Raw genomic sequence first — 27327 nt, forward strand, 5'->3', positions numbered from 1 at the left:
CGAGGCCTTTAAAGGGAAAGCACGAGGGGGGTTAGAACAGAAGGATATATCGACTGGGATTAAATGAATGAGGGTGGGAAGAGGATCATATAGAGCGTACACATTGGTATGGGGGTGTAACTCTCAATCATTCCTGATTTCAATTGCTCCACCATTGGTGGCCATAACCTTCAGATGCCTAGGTCTTAAGTTCTGGAATTTTTTCCTTAACCTCTCCACCTCTCTTTCCTCCTTTCGATGTTCCTTAAAATCTTGCTCCTTGACCATTCTTTTGGTCACCCGCTCTGATATCTCCTTATGTCACTCAGTGTCACATTTTGCCTCATGACACTCCTGTGAAGAACCTTGGAACATTTTATTATGTTGAAGGCTTGTTCCCCTGCTCCAAATACTATACAATAGCTGTAAAGAAAGATATTTACTTTCTAAATATATTTATGACAAGAGGCTCCTTTTAGTTTGTATTTTCAGTTCAGTTAGTTCAAGGTCTGAAATTTCAAAGAAGATGTTTTAGCAACTTGTGGATGTATTCAATCTCTGGGGGCGATTCTTTCAGCCCGCTGCGCTGCTCGAGTAGTGCAGTGGGCCAGGAGACATCAGCAGTGGCCGTTTTGCGGGCTTCCCGCTGGCTGCCCGTGCATCTCTGAGACTAGGTTTTTTGATGTAATTAGTTCCATGCTGGAAATTGGCATGGAGCTGAAGATCATATGGAAATCTCCATTTCCATATGATTAGCAGGCCCGGAACGGAATTCTCCCGGGCTCGACCCGAGGGAAGAGAGGCCACAGAGGCCCCACCAGGAGGTCGGGGGTAAGGAGGGGGTGCCTCTTGGGCAATGCCAGCCTGGCACCCTGGCGTTGTGCAAGGGGCAAACCAGCACTGTCCAAGGGGCACCTTGGCACTGCCCACTGGGCACATTGTCCAATGGCCTGCTCAGCGTTATGCTGCCAGCCTCTCCAGTGGGAGTAGGCCCCAGATTTTCAGAGTGAATCCTGCTGATGCACTCTGTGATGCACAGAGTGTCGGAGATTCATTCTGGAAATCACCCAAAATAAACAGCGGGATTTACTCCCATTTTCCACCCCAGCCTCCTCCGATCTGTTTTACCTAATCCTCACAGCTTAATCCTCTATAGCCCTCTCCCTCATGTGCTTCCTTTAACTAGCTTCCCTTTATCTGCATCTAAACAATTTGCCTCAACTACTCCCTACCATTTCCGTATTCTCACCAATCTCTGGGTAAAACAGTTTCTTCTGAATTCCATGTCTGATTTCTTGGTGATGATTTTATAATTATGGCCTCTAGTTTAAGCCATGCCCAGAGTGGAAATGCTCTTTGTTAATGTGGAAATGTCTTACTTGTGAATCAATCTATTCGTTTTAGCTTGAATATAACGACAGTTTGGTGTTGACCATCCTTTGACATAGGGCCCTGATTTTACTGGCACACCCACCCCAAAATCAGGGCAGGCGACGCTCGAAGAACGGCATTCTCCATTGGCCTCGGGCGTGATCTTACGAACCTCGGGCCGGCGTGCCGGTAAAATTCCGGCCAGAGAGAAGAGCATGGTCGGGCCCCATATGGTGTCCGGTTCATTGCACCATATTAATCATTCTATTTCATACATGACATACATAGGGTGTCAATTTATGTTTCGAAGTGACTCCGGCTGCTTATGCAGATTGCCTATTTGTCACGAGTGCTTCATTTAATTGCTATGAGAAAGTATTAATCATAACTACATTGGGAGTTTGAAATCAACAATTCCTATCAGGAGTTGAGCCACTTCAAAGAACACATGATTACTGAGACTCCTTTGTACCAGTCAGCAAAAAATTTTGACATAAGCTTTGCCTTGCAGCATAGAACTCAGGGAAAATAAGAAATACAATTTCAGTTAATGTTTAAAGATTAAAATTTATTTATAGTGTCACAAGTAGGCTTACATTAACACTGGAATGAAGTTACTGTGAAAATCCCCTAGTCGCCACACTCCATCGTATGCTCGGGTACACTGAGGGAGAATTTAGCATGGCCAACCAGCACATCTTTTGGACTGTGGGAGGAAACTGGAGCACCCGGAGGAAACCCACGCAGACATGGGGAGAACATGCAGACTCCGCACAGACAGTACCCAAGCCGGGAATCGAGCCCAGGTCCCTGGTGCTGTGAAGCAGCAGTGCTAACCACTGTGCCACCTTTCACTGCTTCAGGCAGCATTAAAAGGAAACTGTGTTCCAGGACAAAAGAAGTAGGCCACTGATTTGCAGGAGTACTGCAGACATGACCAAAATCCCAGGATAGGATTACAGGTTTTGTTGGGTGGTTGCAGAAGTTTCTTAAAACCATTGAATGATTTCCTTTTCATTAACTCTCTGGTTGGCTCTGTTGCTGTCTGGATGACAGTTAATGTTCCTGTCACAGAGCAGTTTGGAAGGTATCGCATGGGTCTTGTTCTGTGTTAAATGCAACTAGGCGGGATTGACTGGCTGTTCCCGCCAGCGGGATTTTCCAGTCCCACCAATGGTGACCCTCCCTGCCCCATCCCGCCGTGGGTTCCCCAGCAGCAGAGGGTGCAAGCAATGGGAGACCCCGTTGACAGTCCCACCACCAGCCAATGGTGGGCCGCCTACATTGGCAAAACATGCCACTGGTCAGCCAGGCACAACCAAACACACCTGTGAAGTTTTAAAGGAAGCATTGATGACAGGTGCAACTACATAACATGCAATGAAAAAGCTGATGTTGGAGATTCAGAGATCTTATACTCCCTGTGAGAAATTGTGCGGAGAGCACATGTCAGAGATAGGTCTGCAACACTGAAACTCCAATTCTCATAATGTCGCTCCCTGTGAGTGCACTCACAATATAGGATCAATGACTTCCCCCTAATATACACATGATCCTGTTGCGACTTGAACTCTCTCAAAAGGCAAGGATCAAAGTGTCTAATCTGACAGCAAATGTCTATGGCACTGAGCCATACATATCAGATTTTCATCTGATTTCTTAATGTGGCAAGCTGGTTGATCTTCAGTCATGCACCAGTTTAGATGCAACAATTGGCCTCTGTGTTCCTAGGCCAAGCAGAACGAAAGTGAGTTTGAGTTTTGCTTCCTGATTACTCTGCAGTCCTATTCTACAGATTTTTATAAAGTACAAGATTATGTCAAGTAGTATTATGAGCAATAGAAACATAGAAAATAGAAGTAGGAGTAGACCTGGCCCTTTGAGCCTAATCTACCATTCATTATGATCATGGCTGATCATTCAACTGTGATGATAGTTGTGCAATTGAAATGGATATATATATATATTTATATATATATATTGTTTTTTCTTGTGTTTAAGGGGAATGTTTAAAAATTCAGCTTTTTCCTACAGGTGGTTGGTACGTTTGGGAAGAATGCAGCTCCGATTTTGGGATATCAGGAAAGTTACTCATTTCAACCTTGCAATGGTTATGTAAAGTTAATGAACTTTTGTTTGCTTAAATTTCCCTGGGATTTCTAATTAGAGTTATTGACAGGGTCATGTCATGATGTGGTTTATGTGCAAGAGCTGGAATGTAGCAAAAAAAAAGAAAACAGTCAGCTGCAGCTGAAGCCTTGTTGAAGTTAGAAGGATTTTGCAGGCTCTGGAACTCTATCTCTCTCTGAAAGCAAGTTTGCCTGGGGTTGCTTTAAAAGTGTATTTGATTAATGCATGAATGGGGATTATTTGGAACTGGGATACTCATAAGCGAGAAAGCAAAGTTACTTCCTTTCATTTTTAAATATTGTTCAACTCTTAATGGTTAAGCTGCTTCATTTGTTAGTTATATTTAAACTGTGTTATTAAATAAAGTTTGTTTTACTATAAAAGATCCTCAATTTGTCAGTGGAGTTACTCCTGGAGTGAAACATCCTATCCTCACATTTATGCTAAATAGAAAAGTTATTGGAGTCTAGTCTGGCTTCCTATTATAACTTGGGGTTCTAGTCTTGGTTCAGCATCCTAACACAACTCAATAGCTTCATCTTGCCTTCCTACCATATCCTTTGATCCCTTTAGCCCCAAGAGCTATGTCTAACTCCTTCTTGAAAACACACAATGTTTTGGCCTCAACTACTTATTGTGGTAGTGAATTCCACAGGCTCACCACTCTCTGGGTGAAGAAATTCCTTTGATCCCTTTAGCCCCAAGAGCTATGTCTAACTCCTTCTTGAAAACACACAATGTTTTGGCCTCAACTACTTATTGTGGTAGTGAATTCCACAGGCTCACCACTCTCTGGGTGAAGAAATTTCTCCTCACCTCAGTCCTAAATGGTTTACCACATATCCTTAGACTATGACCCCTGGTTCTGGACACATCCACCATTGGGAACATCCTTCCTGCATCTACCCTGTCTAGTCCTGTTAGAATTTTACAGGTTTCTATGAGATCCCCCCTCATTCTTCTAAATTGCAGCAAATATAATCCTAACCGACTCAATCTCTCCTCATACATTAATCCTGCCACCCCAGGAATCAGTCTGGTAATCCTTCTCTGCACTCCCTCTGGAGCAAGAACATTCTTCCTCATGTATGGAGACCAAAACTGCACACAACATTCCAGGTGTGGTCTCACCAAGGCTTTGTATAATTGAGGCAAGACACCCCTGCTCCTGTACTCGAATCCTCTCAATATGAAGGCCAACATGCCATTTGCCTTCTTTGCTGCCTGCTGCACCTGCATGCTGACCTTCAGCAACTGGTTAATGAGGACACCCAGGTCTCATTGCAGATTCACCTCTCTTAAAATTGTCTGAATGGCTATAAATTGTCTTTCTATTGTTGCTACCAAAGTGGACAACCTCACACTTATCCACATTATATGGCCATCTGCCATGCATTTGTTCACTCACTCAACTTGTAAAAGTCACACTGAAGCAACCCTGCATCCTCCTCACAGCTCACCCTCCCAACCAGCTTTGTGTCATCTGCAAATTTAGTTCCCTCATCTAAATCATTTATATTGTGAATAGTCAGTGTCCTCGCACTGATCCTTGCGGTACCCCACTAGTCACTGCCTGCCATTTGGAAAATGACCTATTTATTCCTACTCTTTGTTTCCTGTCTGCCAACCAGTTTTCTATCCATCTCAATGCACTACCCCCAATCCCATGCACTTTTAAGTTTACACACTAATCTTAATGTGGGACTTTGTCGAAACCTTCTGAAAGTCCAAATAAACCACATCCACTGCCTCATCAACTCTACTAGTTACATCCTTGAAGAATTCCAGTAGATTTGTCAAGCACAATTTCCCTTTCGTAAATCCATGCTGACTCTGTTCGATTCTACCACTGTTTGCCAAGTGCTTTGCTATGAAATCTTTGATGGTGGATTCTAGAATTTTCCCCACTACCGACATCAGGCTGACCGGTCTATATTTCCCGGTTTTATCTCTGCCTTCCTTTTTAAATAGTGGGGCTACATTAACTATTCTCCAGTGTGTAGGAGCTCTTCCAGAATCTATAGAATCTTGGAAGATGACCACCAATGCATCCACTATTTTTAGGGTCACTTCCTTAAGTACTCTAGGATGTAGATTATCAGACCTTTGGGATTATCAGATCCTGAGAGACCATTCCCCTCAAGAGTATCCAAAGCGTAATATCTGTTTTGCAGGGGAATGGCCACAGGGGATTCCTGCACTGTCTGCTTAGACCTCTTGCTCTGCCTGGTGGTCACCCATTCCCTTCCTGGGTAGTTTCAGCCTGCAGTGTGACCTTCCTATACATGCTATCCACAATATTCTCCGTCTCACGAATATTCCACAGTGACCCCTGCCGCTGCTCCAGCTCTGAAATCTGGCCTTCCAAGAGTTGCAGCTGGAGACACTTCCTGCACACATGTAGGTCCTGGGAACTGGAAATGTTCCCGGCTTCCCACATGGAGCACAAAGAGCACACCACGGCTTTGTTTATTTAGTTATTTATTAGTGTCACAAGTAGGCTTACTGCAATGAAGTTACTGTGAAAATCCCCTAGTTGCCACACTCCAGCACCTATTCGGATATACTATGGGAAAATTTAACATGGCCAATCCACCTAACCAGCACGTCTTTGTGGGAGGAAACTGGAGCACCCGGAGGAAATCCACGCAGACACGGAGAGAATGTGCAGACTCCGCACAGTGACCCAAGCCGGGAATCGTGAGGTAGCAGTGCTAACCACTGTGCCATGAGCTCTCCTGTCATGATTTACCCTTGAAATTAAACCTTTGGAAGATTAAGTTCAAATAATATCAATTACTTTAGGGCCTTTCTTCCCTGGTCCTCATTATTACAGAATATAGCCCCTACAAACTATTAAGCACAAAAAGACCTGACAAACTATAAGTGATAGAAGTAATAAATATTTACCCAACTTTACCCACTATTCACCCGTCAGCTCTCTCCCTTGTAGCCTCTACTGCTGCAGCAGGGCAAGACCACAAAATTTAAGTTAGAAAGCAAAGAAGAAGAAAGCAAAAAGCACCTCTTTCACCTCTGCACTGAATTCCCACTGTGATCCTAATTAGATCCACACTCACTCTGGCTGTGTCTCACTCCGGATGAGTCTCTTCCACAGTTTGTGCGCAATGCTCACTGATATGGATGTATTTGCAATGGAGGTTGCAATGAACAAATTAAAATCCTCGTAGTTCAACTTCTGAAGTATATTAAATGCTGGAAAATCAGTAAATTGCACATGGATATAATGGAAAATTTAGAGGGCATAAGCAATATTGAAATTCTCATTGGAGCAACCCCCACTGGCCTAATAGGTAATAGGTAGAGATAAACATAACAGGTTGACATTTTAACATGAGAGTTTCCATGATGGAATGTACGTACTATTTAAGAACTTGAAGACATTGCATGGGGGAGACAGTGACATAGTGGTCCAAGGCTAATGACCTGAGGACATGGGTTCAAATCTCATCACAAGTGGCTGGTGGATGTTAGAATAAATCAAAAAATCTGGAATTGAAAGTTAATCTCAGTGATGGTGCCAAAACACTACCGTCATTTTTTTGTAAAAACTGATTCAATAATGTCCTTTAGGGAAAAATAGAATCATAGAAACTGGGAGCAGGAGTAGGCCATTCAGCCCTTTGAACCTGCTGTGCCATTTAGTATGTTCATGGCTGATCCTCTACCACGATGCCATATTCTCGCTTTCTCCCCTTAACTGTTGATGCCATTCAAATATAAGAAATGATCTATTTTTTGAACGCATTTGTGACTGGCCTCCACAGCCCACTACCATCGAGTGAAGAAATGTTTCCTTATCTCAGTCCTAAATGGTCTACCCTGTATCCCTGGTTCAAGATTCCCCAACCAGGGAAAACATCCTCCCTGCACCTAGTGTGTCCAGCCCTGATTGAAACATTTAACAACATTCTATCAGATCACTTCTCATCCTTCTAAACTCTTGAGAATACAGGCCCAGTTGAACCAATCTCTCCTAATAGGATAGTCCCTCCAATCCTGGTGTGAACCCAGGGAACCTCTGCTGCACTCCCTCTATGATGAAAATATATCCTTTCTTAGGTAGGGAGTCCAAAACAGCGTGCAATACTCCAGACGTGGTCTCAAGTAAGTTTGCTGTCCTTACCTGGTCTGGCCTAAATGTGACTCCAGGCCCACCATAATGTGGTTGACTCTTAACTGCCCTTTGAAATGCTTTAGTAAGCCACCCACTTCAAGGGCAATTAGGGATGGGCAACAAATTCCGGCCTTGCCAGCGACGCCCAGATTCCAGAAGAAGAATGAAATGAACCCAACAACTGTAGTAATGGAACTGTTTTTATTTCAATAGCAGTATTCCTCAAATATTTCAACATCAAAATGTGCAAGGTGAATTATTTTTGAATGACCAGCACAGAGTAGAAAAGTCCCTTGTACTGTGCGGTTAAGAATAGTAGTCCTAAACAGCGGAAGTCCAGGAAACAAAAAGAATCAAGAGTATAAAAATAGGCCACATCTCCAATGGACTTCCGAGAAAGTGTGGTTTGTGGTTATTGTTGGATTAAAAAAAGAGTTACATTCACCAACATGTGATCTCATGAACGCAAGAAGTATAACTAACCCCGTTTCATAATTATTCATGATATTCTCCACTCCAACCATTTATCAGTCTTAAAGAACATTAAGTTGGTTGTCCAAACATCCCTGAAAACAAAATCAAGTGGCTCTATTCATATTTCTAATCCCACATTAACTTAGCTGAACAAATATTGACCTTGAACATCATGAAATTCTCCCTTTAATTCCTCAAGTATCTAAATATATATCTAATGAATACCAGAAATTTGGTGGACATTTAAGATTTCAAGCTTCTGCATAACATGCTTGGTTTGGAGGATATGGACTATGAAGAAAGGTCGAACAAATTTGGATTACTTTCATTGGATTGCCAGAGAATGAGGGGGGACCTGATAGAGGTTTACAAGATTATGACATGCTTGGATAGAGGGTCGAAGGGTCAGTTACTCGGGGGCATAGGTTGAAAGTGAGGGGGGAAAGTTTAAAAGAGATGCAAGGGGCAAGTTTTTCCACACAGAGGATGGTGAATGCCTGGAACTTGCTGCAGGAGGTGGTGATGGAAGCAGATTCTATAACAACGTTCAAGAAGCATCTGGATAGACACATGAATAGGCAGGGAATAGAGGGATATGGATCACATAGGGGCAAGAAAATATTAGAGGGGCATCTGTGTCGGCACAGACTTGGAGGGCGAAGGGCCCGTTTCTGTGCTGCACTGCTCTTTGCTCTTTCTTTGTTCTTTAATTCACTTCTACATGTGCAATGACTTACAACTCCATTCTCTGTGACTGGAATATATCAATTCCTCCTTTGTCGGAACTGATGTGAAGAATGCATTCATTGTGAGTTATATATCCTGATCATTTGTGCTAGCTTTGGCCTTTGACGGACTCACTTGTTCTTTGACCTTCATTCTTCCTCTTTGTTGAATGTTTTGGATCTCATTTTGTTTCTATTCCTCTCATATTTTCTAATCATAGCAGTTACAGATTATTAGCCCCATGAGCTCCCTATGTGCTATTTTAACTGCATCCTCTTCTGCCGCTAATTAATTCATTGTCAATTATGAAATCCTTCTTCCTCTTTGTCAGTCTAGCCAGTGAAATGTTTTTTACCCTTTCACTTCCAACTATAGGCACTTTTGGTTTCTGATCATGTTTCCAAAATGCCAATATCCTTCCTAGTTGCATATATTCAACTGCTCTCTTTATTATGGCCCTTTCATTTGTCTCTCTCTCACAGCACTGATATTCATGTTCAAACTTTGTTATTAATTTTGTTTACATTGCTCCATTATGCTGTTTGGCCTCTCTGAAATCCCACTGATTCGAATGATAGAATCTTATGACACGAAAAACCACTCAGCTCATTGTGCTTGGACTGGCTCTTTGAAAGAGTTGCCCAATTTCGTCATAAACCCCACCCTTTTCCTCACAACCGTGCAAATTGGTCGACTTTCAAGGCAAATTCACTTTCACCATCTTTTCATGGAGTGCACTTGAGGTCAGGCTTTTTCAAAGTGGGGTTACAGGTCGCCAGGTAAATTCATAAACTGATCATGTAAAAAAAACAGGATGTTCTGTGCTTCCGTTAAAAACACATGGGATGTTCTGTGATCTTGTTTAAAAAACAGAAGATCTTCTGTGATCCTGTTTTAAAAAAAGTGGGATGTTTTGTTTATAGTGCATTTTTAAAGTTAAAGTTTATTTATTAGTCACAAGTAAGGCTTACATTAACACTGCAATGAAGTTACTGTGAAATTCCCCTAGTCGCCACACTCCAGCACCTGTTCAGGTCGATGCACCTAACCAGCACGTCTTTCAGACTATGGGAGGAGCACCTGGAGGAAACCCATGCAGACACGGGGAGAACGTGCAAACTCCACACTGACAGTGACCCAAGCCGGGAATCGAACCCGGATCCCTTGCGCTGTGAGGCAGCAGTGCTAACCACTGTGCCACGCCTTGTAGAAAGTGGTATGACAATGAGGACCCCAGAGATGCTGACATAGCCAGCATGAGAACTTTTGATCTGGAGGAAAAGTTTAGTATCGCCTGATACAATTCAAGTTATGTGCACTTTGCAAAAGGAGCAGGTAAGAATTAGGAGATAGGTGTATTTTAAATGTACAGTAAATCCCATTTAGATTGCAGCAATACTGCAGCTTACCTGGTCAGTGGACTCTCTGCCTGAGTCCCAAATATCCCGCTGTGAAGGCAGGCTATAACTTCAGAGTTTGACAAGTATCATCATCTCATAATCCAACTCATTATGTTTTCCCCCCATGTGCATAAAAATATTTTCCTGTTGAAATAATTTCAAAATGAAATGACGTCTGAAAAACAGGAAAACCATTGAGATGTTTTTTTTAAAAATTACATCTGTGAGGATAATCAACACATTAACCACAGACTTCAATGGATGCAGCAAAATGTAGTTATTGATGTGACATTTCCCATCACCAGGGAGGTTTACTGATGGGATGGTGACAGAATGAGATAATTGGCGACTGCCCTATGAAGTTTCCATCTGAAAGCAGCACGTTGATCTGGAGAACTCCACATTCCAAAGGTGCATCTTAAACGAGAAATCTGTCACTGATAAACGACAGTCGATTTTCTGTGGATGGCTGCCGCACAGTGAAAGAGTGTATTGTCTGATTCCGGACATTTATGTTGACGAGAGGGGGCTGGGCCTGGTCGTGGGGGAGTCAGGTTGAATGGTGGGGAGTATAGTGAGGGGTGGGTGCTTAGTTGTGGGAGGATGGCGTGTGTGGGGCTCGGTCTGGGTGTTTAATAAGCATTGAAAAAATTACAAAATACTGACACCAATTTATTTTGTGCTGGAACTTGGTCCCCCAGAAAATTAGAAAATGGATCTGAAACGGACCCCATTTGTTAGGAATGGGTTAACTACAACCTTCCACTTTAGACCCAATTGTTTAATCATAGTCACTGGGATATAAAAAGGGTTACAGGTGGCACTGGGTTTTGGTGTGTATATGTGAGGCTGTAAAAGAAATAAAGTCAGTTTGTGAAGAAGCTGGACTTGCATCATCTTTTATTACTGGACTGCACTTGAGAGGCTTAACACTCCTGACATATAATATATTGTATAACGTTCGTAGAAAGTGGAAAGATTGTGGCCGGAATTCTCCCGTCCCGCCTGCCACGGGAATTGTAGCAGGCAGGGGCAAGGACCATGCAAAAGTCCATTGACCTCGGGCAGGATTCTCCGGTTTTGAGGAGAGTGTGGCTGGAGAATCCCGCCCTGTATTTCATTACACATCCCACTTGACGTGGGTCGGGAGGAATAGCCATTTGGTAAAAGTGGGTCGCCGGGGAAAAAAGTTTGAAAAACATTGTTCTAGATAGTACCAGCCTGCGACGTGAAGACATTTCTCTTCACTGCCCCCCCTGCTTCTTTAGCCACTTGTTTCAGAGTTATTCCAGCTGATTACTGACTAATTTGCCAGAGGAATTAATTTCTCCCTCCTTGTGCTGTCAAAACCCATTCACAACTTTCAATGTTAGATTCCCCCTTATGACCTTGGTTTCAAATAGCATTTTTCACATTCTCAGAATATCTCCAAGCATTTGACAAGTACTCTTGCAGTGCAGTCACTGTTGCAATGGAAGAAACATGGCAGCCACAAACCAGAAAGAGCTCCCACAGCAGTAGAAGAGTCATGGGATTTTATTTTTAACATCCAGTTGCACAACTTACCATAAAATCCTTCAAATCTCTCGTCATTTCCCTTGTGTTGAGCCTACCCTCTGTCAGGGGTCTGTATCTTGAGTTGCGCCTGTTTATGTAACTGGGGCACTTAAACTAAGCCTAGATTCCTTACAGTTTACCATTTTGGTGTGCTCCAATACCTCCAGTATGAAGTCTCACAATACCAGGTTAAAGTCCAACAGGTTTATTTGGAATCATGAGCTTTCGGAGCGCTGCTCCTTCATCAGGTGAGTGGAGGTTAGTTCACAAACATGGCACATATAAGCCAAGTCTTTGCCGATATATGCCGTGTTTGTGAACTAACCTCCACTCATCTGATGAAGGAGCAGCGCTCCGAAAGCTCGTGATTCCAAATAAACCTGATGGACTTTAACCTGGTGTTGTGAGTCTTCTTACTGTGCCCACCCCAGTCCAGTGCCGGCATCTCCACATCACATTACCTCCAGATAGCTTTTTCCTGTCCAAAACTAATATAAACCACTCGCGCAGTACATTATCTTGTCTATCTTGCCGCATACATCTCTTTTTTTCTAAAGGTAAGTGTAAGATACTGTTGTTGGACACGAGAATGGAGAAACATGTGAGAGTCACATAATAGAGACTGAGTCACAGAAGTGGGATGACTCTCAGCAAAAAAGATAGTTACACAAGAGTGATAAAAGCTCCTGAAAGGCAGACAGGGAGGAAAAAAGTGACACCAAGAGTTGGAGTACAAAAGACAAAAGTACACTTATCGAAACAGGCAATATTGTTACCATTATTCTCCACAAGCAACATCTCCTCAGCCCCTTACTATACTCCTTGTACATCTATGACTGTGTGGTCAAATTCCGTTCCAACTTTCACAGACACATTATAGACAGCATCCTTTCTGGTTGTATCACAGCTTGGTATGGCTCCTGCTATGTCCAAGGCCGGAAGAAACTACAAAGGGTCTTGAACGAAGCCCGGTCCATCACGCAAACCAATATCCCACCTAAAGATTCTGTCTACACTTCCTGCTGCTTCAGAAAAGCAACCAGCATAATTAAGGACCCAGGGTATACTCTCTTCCATCGCGCAAAAGATACAAGAGTCTGAGGTCACATACCAACCAATTCAAGAACAGCTTCTTCCCTGCTGCCATCAGACTTTTGAATGGACCTACCATATATTAAGTTGATCTTTCCCTACCCCTAGCTATGACTGTAACACTACATTATCCACCCTCTCCTTTCCTTCCCTATGTACGGTATGATTTGTCTGTATAGCGCACAAGAAATACTTTTCACTGTATATACTAATACATGTGACAATAAATCAAATCAAAATATTAAAAAGTGCATTAAATATTATAATTCCAGTTATACAACTGCATGTCCTCCAATTCAATGAGAGCAATAACTAGGGAGCTTTGTCAGTTATCTTTTAAAAGGGTTAATGTTTTCGATACCTTGCGCTTTATTTTATGATGGATAAATCTGCCACAAGCCTCTAAATGTCAAGTAGTATAGTTTCTTAAATTCCATGTGACTGGGCTGAGTTGAGCTCAGTTAACCTCATAAATCTATTTATTTTAATTTAATTGGGCACAAACTCTGTCCTTTGTTACTAACGATGATCGTGATTACTTATTGAAGGTGGCGGCAACTATGGGCAGAATTATACAGCCCCTCCCACTGGTAGGATTTTTCAGTCCAGCCAAAGTCTATGGATTTTTGAACAGCTCGCCTCATTTTCCAGCCCCCCTTCACCTCAACAGAGCCATAAAATTCCACTCTATGAAAAGGTTCCGATCACAAGTTAATTTTTAAAAACTTTTTCTAAAGATTGAGTTAAAATGATTAAAGTGCCAAAGATGAAATAAATATGGCTTTTGTTTCTTTGTATACCAATGCATTCTATTTCAAACCTTTAGGTTTTTCAAAACCGATTAAAACACAGAGAGAATACATGACTCGGATAAAGGAGGATCTGAACAGAAGCTGGTAAAAGAGGATATGGAAAAAAAAAATCACAAACGTTGGTGTGACAAGTTCTGAGTCAAGCATGACACTGGCAGCTGTCTTATGTGAGTCATTGTTCCCTTCCACTCAAATGCCAAATAATATGAGGATGTGGGCAATCTATGGGTCAAGCAAATACAACTTCCTGTTCTATTTTTGTGTTAACAATGGATGCTGGCATTAAAAAACGGCATTAAGTGGCCACAAGCCTTCATTTGGTTGAGGATTTGGACTTCTCATTGCAATGATATTAATCTGAAGAATAACTTCACAAGTCCCATCCTGGAGAAAGGAAGGAAAATATACATATCTATGTCAGTCTGGCTAAGTTATAAAAATATTACTTTTTAACTGATAAAATGGCCTCCACTGACCACAAGATGGTAGTTCTGGAAGTTCCTGAGCAGTTTAAACACGGACAAAGGATAACACATCAAACCTCTGGAATGTAACACTCCTTGCATTGTATAAACATTCCAATGGCTGGGACTTCCTCAGAATGGCAATCAGTGGCACATTGGTAGGTTGGCACAGTGTGGCAATGCTTCAATTCTTAAGCACCTGTCTCACCCGGCCTGACTCAGGAAAGTTGGGTGAGACAATAGAAGTGAAGTGCGTCCCCAGCTCCAGCAGTGATGTGTAAAAGCAGCAGAGCAAAAGAGGACACAGCTCCTTTTTACAACACTTGCTGCCATAAAGCATGTGAATTTAAAGTTCTCTTTGGAAGGGGAAGATAGGTTTTTAAGGTCAAGTAAATGGGATGTGGGGCTGGGGTTATCGAGACCGGGGGGGGGGGGGGGGGGGGGGGGGGGGGTGGGAGATATCCAGACGTCTGGAGCATGGGGTGGGGGGTAAAGGGAGTTGTACATCAGTGGGCATGTGTTGGGGGGTGGGGGTTCGGACATCAGAAGGGTCAGATTATTGGACAAGGGGATTGTGGGGGAATTTGGACATCAGGGGTTGAGGGCTTTGGACATAAGGGGGTGGTGGTTGGTAGGTAATCAGGTCAGGGGGTGGTTGGGCTTGGGACTGGGCCGGGTTGTGGGGGAGTCAGGTTGAGCGGTGGGGAATACAGTGTGGGGGAAGGGGGGGGGTGCGAGGTGCTTAGTTGTGGGGGGGGGGGACTTGCTCTGGGTGTTTAATAAGCACTAGACAAAATGTTTTTTCCCTTCTAACTTTTTCAGAGTAACTATGAGTGCAAACCTGGCAGAACCATCCAAAGTTAGTGATTTAAATCACTTTGTCCCAGCGCAGTCCAGGGAAAGCTAGTATTTCTGGACAATTGTTGGGTTAATCCTTAACTCGGAATTACCAAGCAGCATTTCCAAATGCATCATTGGGGTACGGCCCCCCCTCTCTTCCCCCCCCCCCCCCCCCCCCCCCCCAATCTGGCACTGGGGAGCCAGAAAGTTATGTGGCAATGATCCGTCAGACGAGATGTCTGGAGAAAGGCTGAGCTATTTGTGAATCCTCATCTCCTTCGTTGTGACCACGGTTCTTGTTAGCTGCTCAAAACACAATGAGCGCATGGCCGACACGAGCTGTTTGAATTCCTCTAATTATGCAGCTTTTAAACTCTATGTCAGTTGTGGTTTAACCTCCAAAGAGAACTAGGGGCAGCATCCTGCCTTCAACCTCCATCTCTCTGAAGGTCTGACCTCCAGAAAGAACCTTCTGTTCTGCCTGCAGAGTGAACTGATTTTCAGGATACGTGAATACTTTGCTGCATCTTCAGTGGGTTCAACTTGCAATCATGTTTCTAGGACCAAGCCCAGGAAAACCACTTGAAAGAATCTTCATTGGACATTGACTTACTGGACTCATGTCAAACCATAATTCTTATTTTTATCATTGTCTTTGCCCCGAATCCCTATCTTTCCCTTATCCCTTTTTATTGTACGAGTGCTAAAAGGAGCGGAGGTTGCAAAACCCTCATCCCAGGTTTTGTGCGTTTTGAGGGTTAAATAAACCAACCCTCTTATTTTACCTCATCTTAAGTTTGCTATGGAGTTCTAAATGGAAGAATGGATCGCTCCAAACTGAAGGGTTGGAGAAACTATGCTACCACTTATAAAATGGGAAAATCAAATCAAAAAACCCCTTTCTATTTATGGATGGGTAGTGAGAGGAGAAATCAAGGCTGTTTCAATTAAACTCCCTCCTGTCCATAACAACAAGAAAGATGGGAAAATTAGAGATGTGCTTTGTACTTTAAAAGCAGAATTGTAAGAATCAGAAGAATCAGGAGCAGGAGTAGGCAATTCAGCCCCTCGAACCTGCTCCGCCATTTAATACAATCATGGCTGATCTTGTCTTGGCATCAACTCCATTTTCCTGCCTATTCACCTTAGCTCTTCAAACCCTTACTAAAAATCTGTCCACCTCTTCCTTAAATTTACTCAATGTCCCAGCATCCACCACGTGATGAGGAATTCCAGACTCATGACCCTTGGAGAGAAGTAACTTCCCCTCATCTGTTTTAAATCTGCCTTATCCTAAAATATGATCTCTTGTTCTAGATTGCCCTACAAAAGGAAACACCATCTTTGTCTACTTTGTCAATTCCCCTTATCATCTTGTACACCTCAATTAGATCTCCTCTCATTCTTCCAACTTGGAGTATAGGCCTAGGCTGCTCAATCTCTCTTCGTAAGACAAACCTCTCAACTCTGGAATCAATCTAGTGAACCTCCTCTGAACTGCCTCCAATGCAACTACATCCATCCTCAAGTAAGGGGACCAAAACTGTACACAATATTCTAATTGTGGTCTCACTAATGCTTTGTACAGGAGTAGCAACACTTCACTACTTTTATATTATATTCCCTTAGCAATAATTGCCAAGTTTCCATTTGCTTTCCTCGCTACCTGCTGTACCTGTGTGCTTGTTTTCTGTGATTCGTGCATGAGGACACCCAGATCCCTCAGCACCACAGTACTCCAAAGTTTCTCTCTATTTAGATAATAATTTGCCTTTGTATTTTCCTACCAAAATACATAACCTCACACTTGTCCATGTTAAACTGGATGTACATGGATTTTGGTGGGGCGTTTGATAAGGTCCCCCATGGTCGGCTTGTGATGGGGGTGGGGAGGTGTGGGATGGAGGGAAGGTTGGCAGATTGGATAGGTGACTGGCTATCTGATCAAAGACAGAGGGTGGTGGTGGATGGAGGGTTTTCGGACTGGAGGCAGGTTGCTGGCGGGGTGCCGGAGGGATCAGTGCTTGGTCCTCTGCTCTTTGTGATTTTTATTAATGACTTAGAGGAGGGGGCTGAAGGGTGGATCAGTAAATTTGCTGATGACACCAAGATTGGTGGAGTAGTGGATGAGGTGGAGGGCTGTTGTAGGCTGCAAAGAGACATAGATAGGATGCAAAGCTGGGCTGAAAAATGGCAAATGGAGTTTAACCCTGATGAATGTGAGGTGATTCATTTTGGTAGAACTAATTTAAATGTGGATTGCAGGGTCGAAGGTAGGGTTCTGAAGACTGTGGAGGAACGGAGAGATCTTGGGGTCCGTATCCACAGATCTCTAAAGGTTGCCACTCAAGTGGATAGAGCTGTGAAGAAGGCCTCTGGTGTGTTGGCTTTTGTGAACGGGGGGGTTGGAGTTTGGGAGCCGTGGGGTTATGCTGCAACTGTACAGGACCTTGGTGGGACCACATTTGGAATATTGTGTGCAGTTCTGGTCACTTCACTGTGGGAAGGATGTGGAAGCGCTGGAAAGAGTGCAGAGGAGATTTACCAGGATGCTGCCTGGTTTGGAGGGTAGGTCTTATGAGGAAAGGTTGAGGGAGCTAGGGCTGTTCTCTCTGGAGCGGAGGAGGCTGAGGGGAGACTTAATAGAGGTTTATAAATGATGAGGGGGATAGATAGAGTGAACGTTCAAAGACTATTTCCTCGGGTGGATGGAGCTATTACAAGGGGACATAACTATAGGGTTCATGGTGGGAGATATAGGAAGGATATCAGAGGTAGGTTCTTTACGCAGTGAGTGGTTGGGGTGTGGAATGGACTGCCTGCAGTGATAGTGGAGTCAGACACTTTAGGAACATTTAAGCGGTTATTGGATAGGCACATGGAGCACACCAGGATGATAGTGAGTGGGATAGTTTGATCTTGGTTTCAGATAAAGCTCGGCACAACATCGTGGGCCGAGGGGCCTGTTCTGTGCTGTACTGTTCTATGTTCTAAACTCCATCTGCCAAACCTTGCCCCATTCACTTAACCTATCCATATCCATTTGTAAATTTCTTATTTCATTATTGCAATTTACTATCCTATCTATTTTAGTGTCATCTGCAAACTTGGCTATGATACCTACTATCCCTGCATCTAAGTCATTGATATAGATTGTAAATAGTCAGGGCCCGAAGACCGAACCCTGCGGCACCATACTAGTTACATCTTGCCAACCAGAAAAAGATCCATTTATCCTGGCTTTTACTTTCTGTTGGTTAGCCAATCCTCTACCCAAGCTAATAAATTACCCCATACCCCATGTGAATTAACCTTGTGTATTAACCTTGTTTGGCACTTTATCAAATGCCTTTTGGAAGTCTAGATATACTCCATCTCCAGGACCCCCATTATCCACCTTGCTTGTTACATCTTCGAGGAACTCAAGTAAATTAGACATGATTCATAAAACCATGCTGACTCTGATGGATTACATTTTGACTTTCTAAATGTCCTGTTATTCCTTAATAATGGATTCTAACAATTTTTCAATGAGAGATATTAAACTAATTGGCCTATAGTTTCCTACATTTTGCCTCCCCCACCACCACCCCCAATTTTGGAATATTGTCACCAATGAATCCACTATCTCTAACTGTCTTTCTTTAAGACCCTAGGATGTAGGCCATCAGACCCTGGGGATTTGCCTGCCTTCAATCCCAATAGTTTGCTCAGTACTTTTTCCATAGTGACGATGACAGTTCCAAGTTCCTCCCTTTCTATAACCTCTGCCTTTTCTGTTACTATTGGGATGGTACTCACATTCTCCACCGTGAAAACTGAGGCAAAATATTGATTTAGTGTCTTAGTGATTTAAAATGCAGAAAATAAAAATAAAAGTCTATCAAAAGAACACGGTGACTGGAAGGTTTTTAACATCGAGAGGCCCCCCCTATCGTGGTTGCTGTCTGCATTGACTGAATTTCAACAATTGGTTCAGTACTTGCCAATGACAATATTGGTAGGAGTGACCACCACACGTTGCTTGTGTCCCATCTTCACAGTGGAGATGTCCTCCTTCATGTTCTGCGGAACTACCACTGTGCTGAACGGGATTGATCAGAACAGTTAGCAGCTCAAAACTGGGCATCCATGAAGCGATGTGGGCCATCGGCTGTGGCAGGATCCTGTTCTCCCACAATCTGCAATCTCATAGTCCATCTTATCCCTGACTCTGATTTACCATTAAGCCAGGGGACCAATTCTGGCTCAGTGAGAAATGTGGAAGAGCATGCCAGCAACAGCACCGCGAAAAATATTCCAACCTGGTGAAGTTACATCAGAACATGCAAGTTAAACACCAAACGCAGCGTGCTACATTTGGAGCTAAATGATTAGATAACCAACAGATCAGTTCAGCAGGACCTGGATGTCCTTGTGCGCCAGTCACTGAAGGTAAGCATGTAGGTGCAGCAGGCGGTAAAGGCGGCAAATGGCATCTTGGCCTTCATTGCGAGGGGTTTTGAGTGCAGGAGCAGGGATGTGTTGTTGCAATTATACAGGGCCTTGTTGATGCCATAGCTAGAATATTGTGTACAGCTTTGGTCTCCTTCTCTGAGGAAGGATGTTCTTACTCTTGAGAGAGTGCAGTGAAGGTTTACCAGGCTGATTGCGGGGATGGCGGGACTGATGTATGAGGAGAGATTGACTAGGTTAGGATTGTTTTCGCTGGAGTTCAGACAAATGAAGGGGTATCTCAGAGACTTATAAAATTCTAAAAGGACTAGACATGGTAGATGCAGGGAGGATGTTCCCAATGGTGGGTGTGTCCAGAATGAAGAGTCACAGTCTGAGAATTCGGGGTAGACCATTTAGGACGGAGATGAGGAGACATTTCTTTACCCAAAGAGTGGTGAGCCTGTGGAATGCATTACCACAGGAAGTAGTTGATGCCAAAACATTGAATGTATTCAAGAGGTGGCGAGATATAGCACTTGGGGTGAATGGGATCAAAGGTTATGGGGAAAAAGCAAGATTAGGCTACTGAGTTGGACAATCAGCCGTGATAGTGATGAATGGTGGAGCAGGCTCGAAGGGCCAAATGGTCTCCTCCTGCTCCTATCTTCTATGTTTCTAAATCTCTGCCGTCCTGCCAGATCCAATCATGAACGGTTGCGGAGAACTCAATAACCAGCCCGGACAGAAGACTCCACAAATATCCCCAAGCACAATAATGGGAGAAACCAACATGTTGCTGTAAAAGACAAGAACGAAGAGTTTGCAACCCATTTTCAGCCAGAAATGATCCATCTCAGTCTGCGTGAGGTTCCACCATCACAGAAGCCAGTCTCCAGCTACTTTAATTCACACCCCGTGATCTTAACAAATGATTAAGCATACGGGAGATAGTAATGGTTATGATTCCTGACTTCAAGGTTTGGAATCCAGAACGAGCCACACTTCCAGCCAAGCTATTCTAGCACAGGTGCAACACTGGCATCGATCCAAAGTGGGAAAGTGCCCAGGATTGTTCTGTCCACACAAAGTCAGACAAATCTGATCCAGATAATTACCGCTCCATTAGACTACGCTCAATCTTCAGCAAATTGACAGTGCAATTCCGTGACATTTACTCACTAAAATCCCACTCACTGATGCTCATTTTGGGTCCTGTCAAGGTCATTCTGTTCCTGACCTCATTACAACCTTGGTTCAGACATGGACAATAAAGCTGAATCATAAAATCCGACAGTGCAGAAGGAGGCCATTCAGCCCATCAAGTCTGCATTGACCATAATCACACCCAGGCCCTATCTCCATAACCCCATGCATTTACCCGAGCTGGTCCCCCTGACACTAAGGGGCGATTTAGTATAGCCAATCCACCTAATACACACGTCTTTGGACTTTGAATGCCAGAGGTGAGGTGACCCTGACTGCCCTTGACATCAAGGCAGCAGTTGGCAGAGTTTGGCATCATGGAGGCCTTCTAATATTGAAGTCAATGGGAAGTCAGAGGGAAAGTTCTCCACTGGCTGGAGTCATACGTAGCACAAAGGAAGATGGTTGTGGGAGATCAATCATCTCAGCTCTGGTACATACTGTAGGAATTTCTCAGTGTAGCATTGGAGGTCCAACTATCTTCAGTTGATTCATCAATGATTCTCCCTCCATGATAAGTCCAGAGGTTCAGTCTAGATGACTGCAGTGATCAAATGCTCCAATACTGAAGCAGCCTTGGCCCACATTCTGATGGACCGGGACAGCATTCAGGCTTGGGCTGATAAAGCAAAAAGTAATTTCTGCACCACAAATGTGCCACTATTGTCATCGAGAGAGTATAACTGCCTTCCAGTCACATTCAATGGCATTATGATCGACAAATCCGCCACCATCAACATTTCAGGGATTGCCGCTGACCAGAACCTTAACTGGGCCAGCCAGATAAATGCTGTAAATACAAGGAATTTCAAAACCGAGGTATTTGGCAGCAAGTGACAAAGGTGTAAGTCAGGAATGTGATGGAATAATCTCCGCTTGCCTAGATGAGTGCTGCTCCTACAACTCTCAAGAATCATAGAAACATAGAAAATAGGTGCAGCAGTAGGGCATTTAGCCCTTCGAGCCTGCACCACCATTCAATATGATCATGGCTGATCATGCACTCTCAGTATCCCACTTTCTCTCCATACTCTTTGATCCCTTTAACCGCAAGGGCCACGTCCAGCTTCCTCTTGAACATATCTAATGAACTGGCCCCAACAGCTTTCTGTGGTAGAGAATTCCACAGGGTCACAACTCTGAGTGAAGAAGTTCTTCCTCATCTCAGTCCTGAATGGCTTACCCCTTATTCTTAGGCTGTGACCCCTAGTTCTGGACTTCCCAAATATTGGGAACATTTTTCCCACATCTAGCCTATCCTGTCCCATCAGGATTTTGTATGTTTCTATGAGATCCTCTCTCATTCTAAATTCCAGTGAGTACAAGCCCAGTTGATCCAGTCTTCTTCATATGCAAGTCCTGGGAATCAGTCTGGTGAATCTTTGCAGGACTCCCTCAATAGCAAGAATGTCCTTTCTCAGACGAGGAGACCAAAACTTCACACCGTTGAGGACAAAGCTGCCTGCTTAATTGGCACCCGATCCACCTACTTAACATTCACTCTCTTCACCACTGGGGGAAGGCAGTAGTGTAGTGATATTGTCACTGGACTAGAAATCCAGAGAACCAGGGTAATGCTCTGGGGACCTGGATTTGAATCCCATCATTGCAGATGGTGAAATATGAATTCAATAAAAATATGGATTTAAAAATTTCTGATGACCATGAAACCATTGTCAATTGCTATAAAAATCCGTCTGGGTCAGTCATATCCTTTAGGGAAGGGAATCTGCTGTCCTTACCCCGTCTGGGCTACATCAGATTCCTGATCCACAGCACTGCGGTTGACTCTAAAATACCCTCAGGGATAGGCAATAAACACTGGCTGTGTTTATTGCCTATCCCTGAGGGTATTTTATCCCGTGATCAAATATGAAAAAAAGCACAGTGGCAGCGGTGTGCATCATCTACAAGATGCACTACAGAAATTCACCAAACCTTCTGCAACATCACCTTCCAAACCCACAGCTTCCACCACCTAGAATGGCAAGGGCAGCAGATGCCTTGGAACACCACTGCTTCGGCTTTGAAATGAAATCTGATTGACATCTCTGGTTTTCCGCAATCACGAGGCAATACCATGCGGTTGCCTCGGGAAGCAGACATCTTGGGTCAGTTCAATAAAGCCCCTCTCAGAAATAGGCACTGATAAAGATTGCTGTCCTTATACATGAAACATGGTGTACAGAAGTGGAAAAATAGATTTTTGAATTCAGAGAATCACCAAGAAGCCAGGAACACACAAAGATTCAAAATATGCAAAGAAAAGCTGCTGAAAAGGACAAAGGAAATCAAACAATGGCTGCAAGACTGAGACACAGATCAGAAAGGGACTCAGAAAAGTACAAATTGGTGGAAAGCTACTAAAAATACTGGGTGCATGAACATTGCAAACTTTCCAATCTCATCTCCAGTTAAAAGGAAATGTGATACATGGCAAAACTGACAGTTTTTCCATTTACAATGCCAAAACTAGGGATTGCAATAGACTTAATGAACAAGCCTGAACTGATAAGAGTAGCCACATTGTTAACACTGCTGGCGAGGGACTGCTCCCACTCTAAGTCTAACAGGTGAGCAACGAAAAAAGATGACAGACATTTTGAAAGCCTTGAATGCACACTTTGAAGCCTGAGTGAGTGTTACATACAAAAGTTATGTATTCAACACAAGAGTTCAGAGTGAAAACAATACAATTGAATGGTACGTGATGGCAGTAATGTAGCTGGCAGAATAATGTGAATTTGGACAGCTAAATGATGATATGATTAAAGATAAATCAGTCTTAGGCATGAGCGACCACTTAATGAGAGCTCCCTTTATAACAATGAGAGCTGCTGAACAATGAGAAACTGACTCTATAAAGAAAGCGATAGTCATGTGTCAAAATACAGAACTTGTGAAACAACAGCTAGAGCTTATGTGTGGCAGAGCAGACCGGGAGGTACATTATGCTGATAGAGATAGTCCAAGACAAAAGAGCGAGGCAATTGCAGACAAGAGGCAGGATGCAAATACTGCAGAGGATTGCATGCACAGGAAAAGAAGACTATTCATCAAGGGAAAGTTGTGTTTTATCTGCAAGAAGCAAAATAATTTTGTACACAAGTGCTTGACCAGAAAATAAGCAAAATAAGCCTATACCGGTTAGAGAGATTTCAGCAGACAAGTCTATTGAAGAAAAATACATGATACATCAGGTTGATTCTGTCAAGTCTATAGGCAACGAATGGTTATGACTGTTACCAGAATGAAAGTGTTAAGCGAACAAGAAGTGTCAGATAGATGCATCAAGTGTCTTGGTGCATGTTGCAACATAATGAGCTTCAGAAATCTGTGAGAAGTGGCTCAACATAGCAATCCAAAAATGAAGCCATTGAAATTAAGATTGAGGCTATGTGATGGTACAAGTCTCACACCGAGAGAACAAATTAGTCTGACAGCCCAATGCAATGGCAAGGAGGAAGATCTTGAGTTCACGATCATAGACATGAGACACGGTGGCACAGTGATTAGCACTGCTGCTTCACAGCACCAGGGGCCTGGATTCAATTCCAACTTCGGGTGACTGTCTGTGTGGAATTTGTATATTCTCCCTGTGTCTGCGTGGGTTTCCTCTGGGTGCTCTGTTTTCCTCCCACACTCCAAAGATGTGCAGGTTAGGTTGGATTGGCCATGCCAAATTGTCCCTTAGTGTCAGGGGGATGAGCAGGTTATAGGGGTAGGAACTGGGTGGGTTTGTGGTCAGTGCAGGCTCGATGAGCCAAATGGCCTCCTTCTGCACTGTAGGAATTCTATGATAGATGGGATGCAACGGCCGCTCATCTCTGCTGGGACAAGTCTAAAGCTTGGGCTGGTAACCCTGAGTACATCACTAGAGAAAGAGCAACAAAAGACCTCAGAGAGAGGGAATCAATATTTAAATAAACCACAAGATGGTTAAAGACCCCATCAGTCAATGAAATGCACAAGCAGAAGGTAAATGTTCCACGGGAAAATGTTCACATCAGAACGGAATTGGAAAAGTTTAAATTCCAGCTGAATCGAGAGCTTTGAAAACACGTGATAAACTGAAGTCTTAAAGAACCAAGCTGTGCGACATCTGACCAAACAAATTTCAGGAACAACACAAAGGTAGCAGGATGAAGGAATGACCCACAATTCCACTGTTGGCAACTCAAAGCAGAAGTTGAAAAATATCCAGGCAGTTATACAGGCAAGGTCTGCAAGACATAACAGGCTACAAGATGAAGGCATGTAAAATCGACAGCTCCAGCGCACCCCTCCCTGATGAGCTCAATGCATTCTACACCCGTTTTGAGCAAGAGGTCAGCGAGAGCATGCCCTCCACCCTGGAAGAACCTGTATCTGGGGTCACCATTGCAGATGTCAGAGCAGCTTTCTTGAAGGTCAACCCACAGAAAGCAACTGGCCTGGATGGGGTACCCGGACGCGCACTCAGATCCTGCACAGATCAGCTGGCGGAGGTATTCACAGACATCTTCAACCTCCCTTTACAACAATCTGAGGTCCCTATCTACTTCAAGAAGACAACCATCATCCCAGTACCTAAGAAAAACCAAGCAACGTGCCTTAATGACTATTGGCCGGTGGCTCTGACATCCATCATTATGAAGTGCTTCGAAAGGTTAGTCATGGCACGAATCAATTTCAGCCTCCCGGACTACCTGGATCCACTACAGTTTGCCTACCGCCCCAACAGGTCCACAGCAGACGTCATTTTCCTGGCCCTGCACTCAATCCTGGAACACCTAGATAACAAGAACACCTATGTCAGACTCCTATTTATTGACCTCAGCTCAGACTTCAACACTATTATTCCCATGAAACTCATCTCCAAACTCTGTGGCCTGGGCCTCGGCACCTCCCTATGCGACTGGATCCTGAACTTCCTAACTCACAGACCACAATCAGTAAGGATAGGCAACAACACCTCCTCCACGATCATCCTTAACACCGGTGCCTCACAAGGCTGTGTTCTCAGCCCCTACTATACTCCCTATACACCTATGACTGCAGCCAAATTCCCCTCCAATTCGACACCACCGTAGCGGATTGGATCTCAAACAATGACGAGACAGAGTACAGGAATGAGATAGAGAATCTGCTGAACTGGTGCAGCAACAATAATCTCTCCCTCAATGTCAACAAAATGAAGGAGATTGTCATCGACTTCAGGAAGCATAAAGGAGAACATGCCCCTGTCTACATCAATGGAGACGAAGTAGAAAAGGTTGAAAGCTTCAAGTTTTTAGGTGTCCAGATCACCAACAACCTGCCCTGGTCTCCCCATGCCGACGCTATAGTTAAGAAAACCCACCAACTCTACTTTCTCAGAAGACTAAGGAAATTTGGCATGTCTACTACGACTCTCACCAACTTTTACAGATGCACCATAGAAAGCATTCATTCTGGTTGTATCACAGCTTGGTATGGCTCCTGCACTGCCCAAGACCGCAAGAAACTACAAAAGGTCATGAATGTAGCCCAATCCAAATGTAGCCCAATCCACACAAACCAGCCTCCCATCCATTGACTCTGTCTACACTTCCCGCTGCCTCGGCAAGGCAGCCAACATAATTAAGGACCCCACGCACCCCAGACATTCTCTCTTCCGCCTTCTTCCTTCAGGAAAAAGGTACAAACATCTGAGATCACGTACCAACCGACTCAAGAACAGCTTCTTCCCTGCTGCTGTCAGACTTTTGAATGGACTTACCTTGCATTAAGTTGATCTTTCTCTACACCCTAGCTATGACTGTAACACTACATTCTGCACTCTCTCCTTTCCTTCTCTATGAACGGTATGTTTTGTCTGTATAGCACGCAAGAAACAATACTTTTCACTGTATGTTAATACACAGCGAAGCTGCTCCTTCACAACAATCAAGCGGTCAGGGAGAAGGGTACTGAGTACATAACCGGCATCAATCCCAGAGGTCCACAAGTCCCCAACAACCAAAATGGAACAATAGTCACCAAGGGAACAAGGGCCATGGGACTGACACTCTCTAGACATGGAACATCACTCAGACATACATCACATGTCAATACACACATGGACCATTAAGTGACTGACTAGTAGAACAAATAGTTGTTTATGCATGTGAACTGCATATGCATAGTGAGAAACATGGTTATCTCACAGTCACCAAATGTGTCTTTTGCTTACTAGGAAAAAGGAAATGTTTGTATCTTTTGTTTGAGGTGAAAAGATTTGGGTTATTTGGATTTTGAAATGTAACCAGTCTAATTGATAGCTCTGACTTTCCATAGTCATGAGAGTATGCCATGAGGCTGCCTCTGGAGGCAAGCATCTAGGTCAGTTCAACAAAGCCTCTTACAGAAACAAATACCGATGAAGGCTGCTGACCTTATCCATGAAAGAACCACATCCTTTCCAAGCCACACACCTCCCTGACTTGGAAATATACTGTTATTCCTTCACTGTTGCTGTGCCAATTTTTTATCATTCTTTCATGGGCATTGTTGCATAAGCCAACATTTGTCCATCCTTAATTGCCCTTGAGAAGGTGGTGGTGAGCTGCTGCACTCCCAGGATAAGTCCACCACTGTGCATTGGAAAAAAAAACCATTGCATGCATACAGGGCTATGGACCAACTACAGGAAAATGGGATTAGGATAGATGCTTGATGGCCAGCACAGACACAATGGGCCAAAG

The 27327-nt window shown here is 43.6% G+C and overlaps 1 long non-coding RNA gene across 1 annotated transcript in view; it reads right to left on the reverse strand.

The window, feature by feature from the left end:
• The window catches only part of LOC144500504 (uncharacterized), a 42935-nt gene that overhangs the window by 2960 nt on the left and 12648 nt on the right, over positions 1–27327 (reverse strand). Inside the window, exon 2 of the long non-coding RNA XR_013498983.1 lies at positions 10228–10362. This is a non-coding gene — a long non-coding RNA (uncharacterized LOC144500504). The remainder of the gene's footprint in view (positions 1–10227; positions 10363–27327) is intronic.

This window comes from Mustelus asterias, chromosome 11 (genome assembly GCF_964213995.1).
Source record: "Mustelus asterias chromosome 11, sMusAst1.hap1.1, whole genome shotgun sequence".
Taxonomy (NCBI): domain Eukaryota; kingdom Metazoa; phylum Chordata; class Chondrichthyes; order Carcharhiniformes; family Triakidae; genus Mustelus; species Mustelus asterias.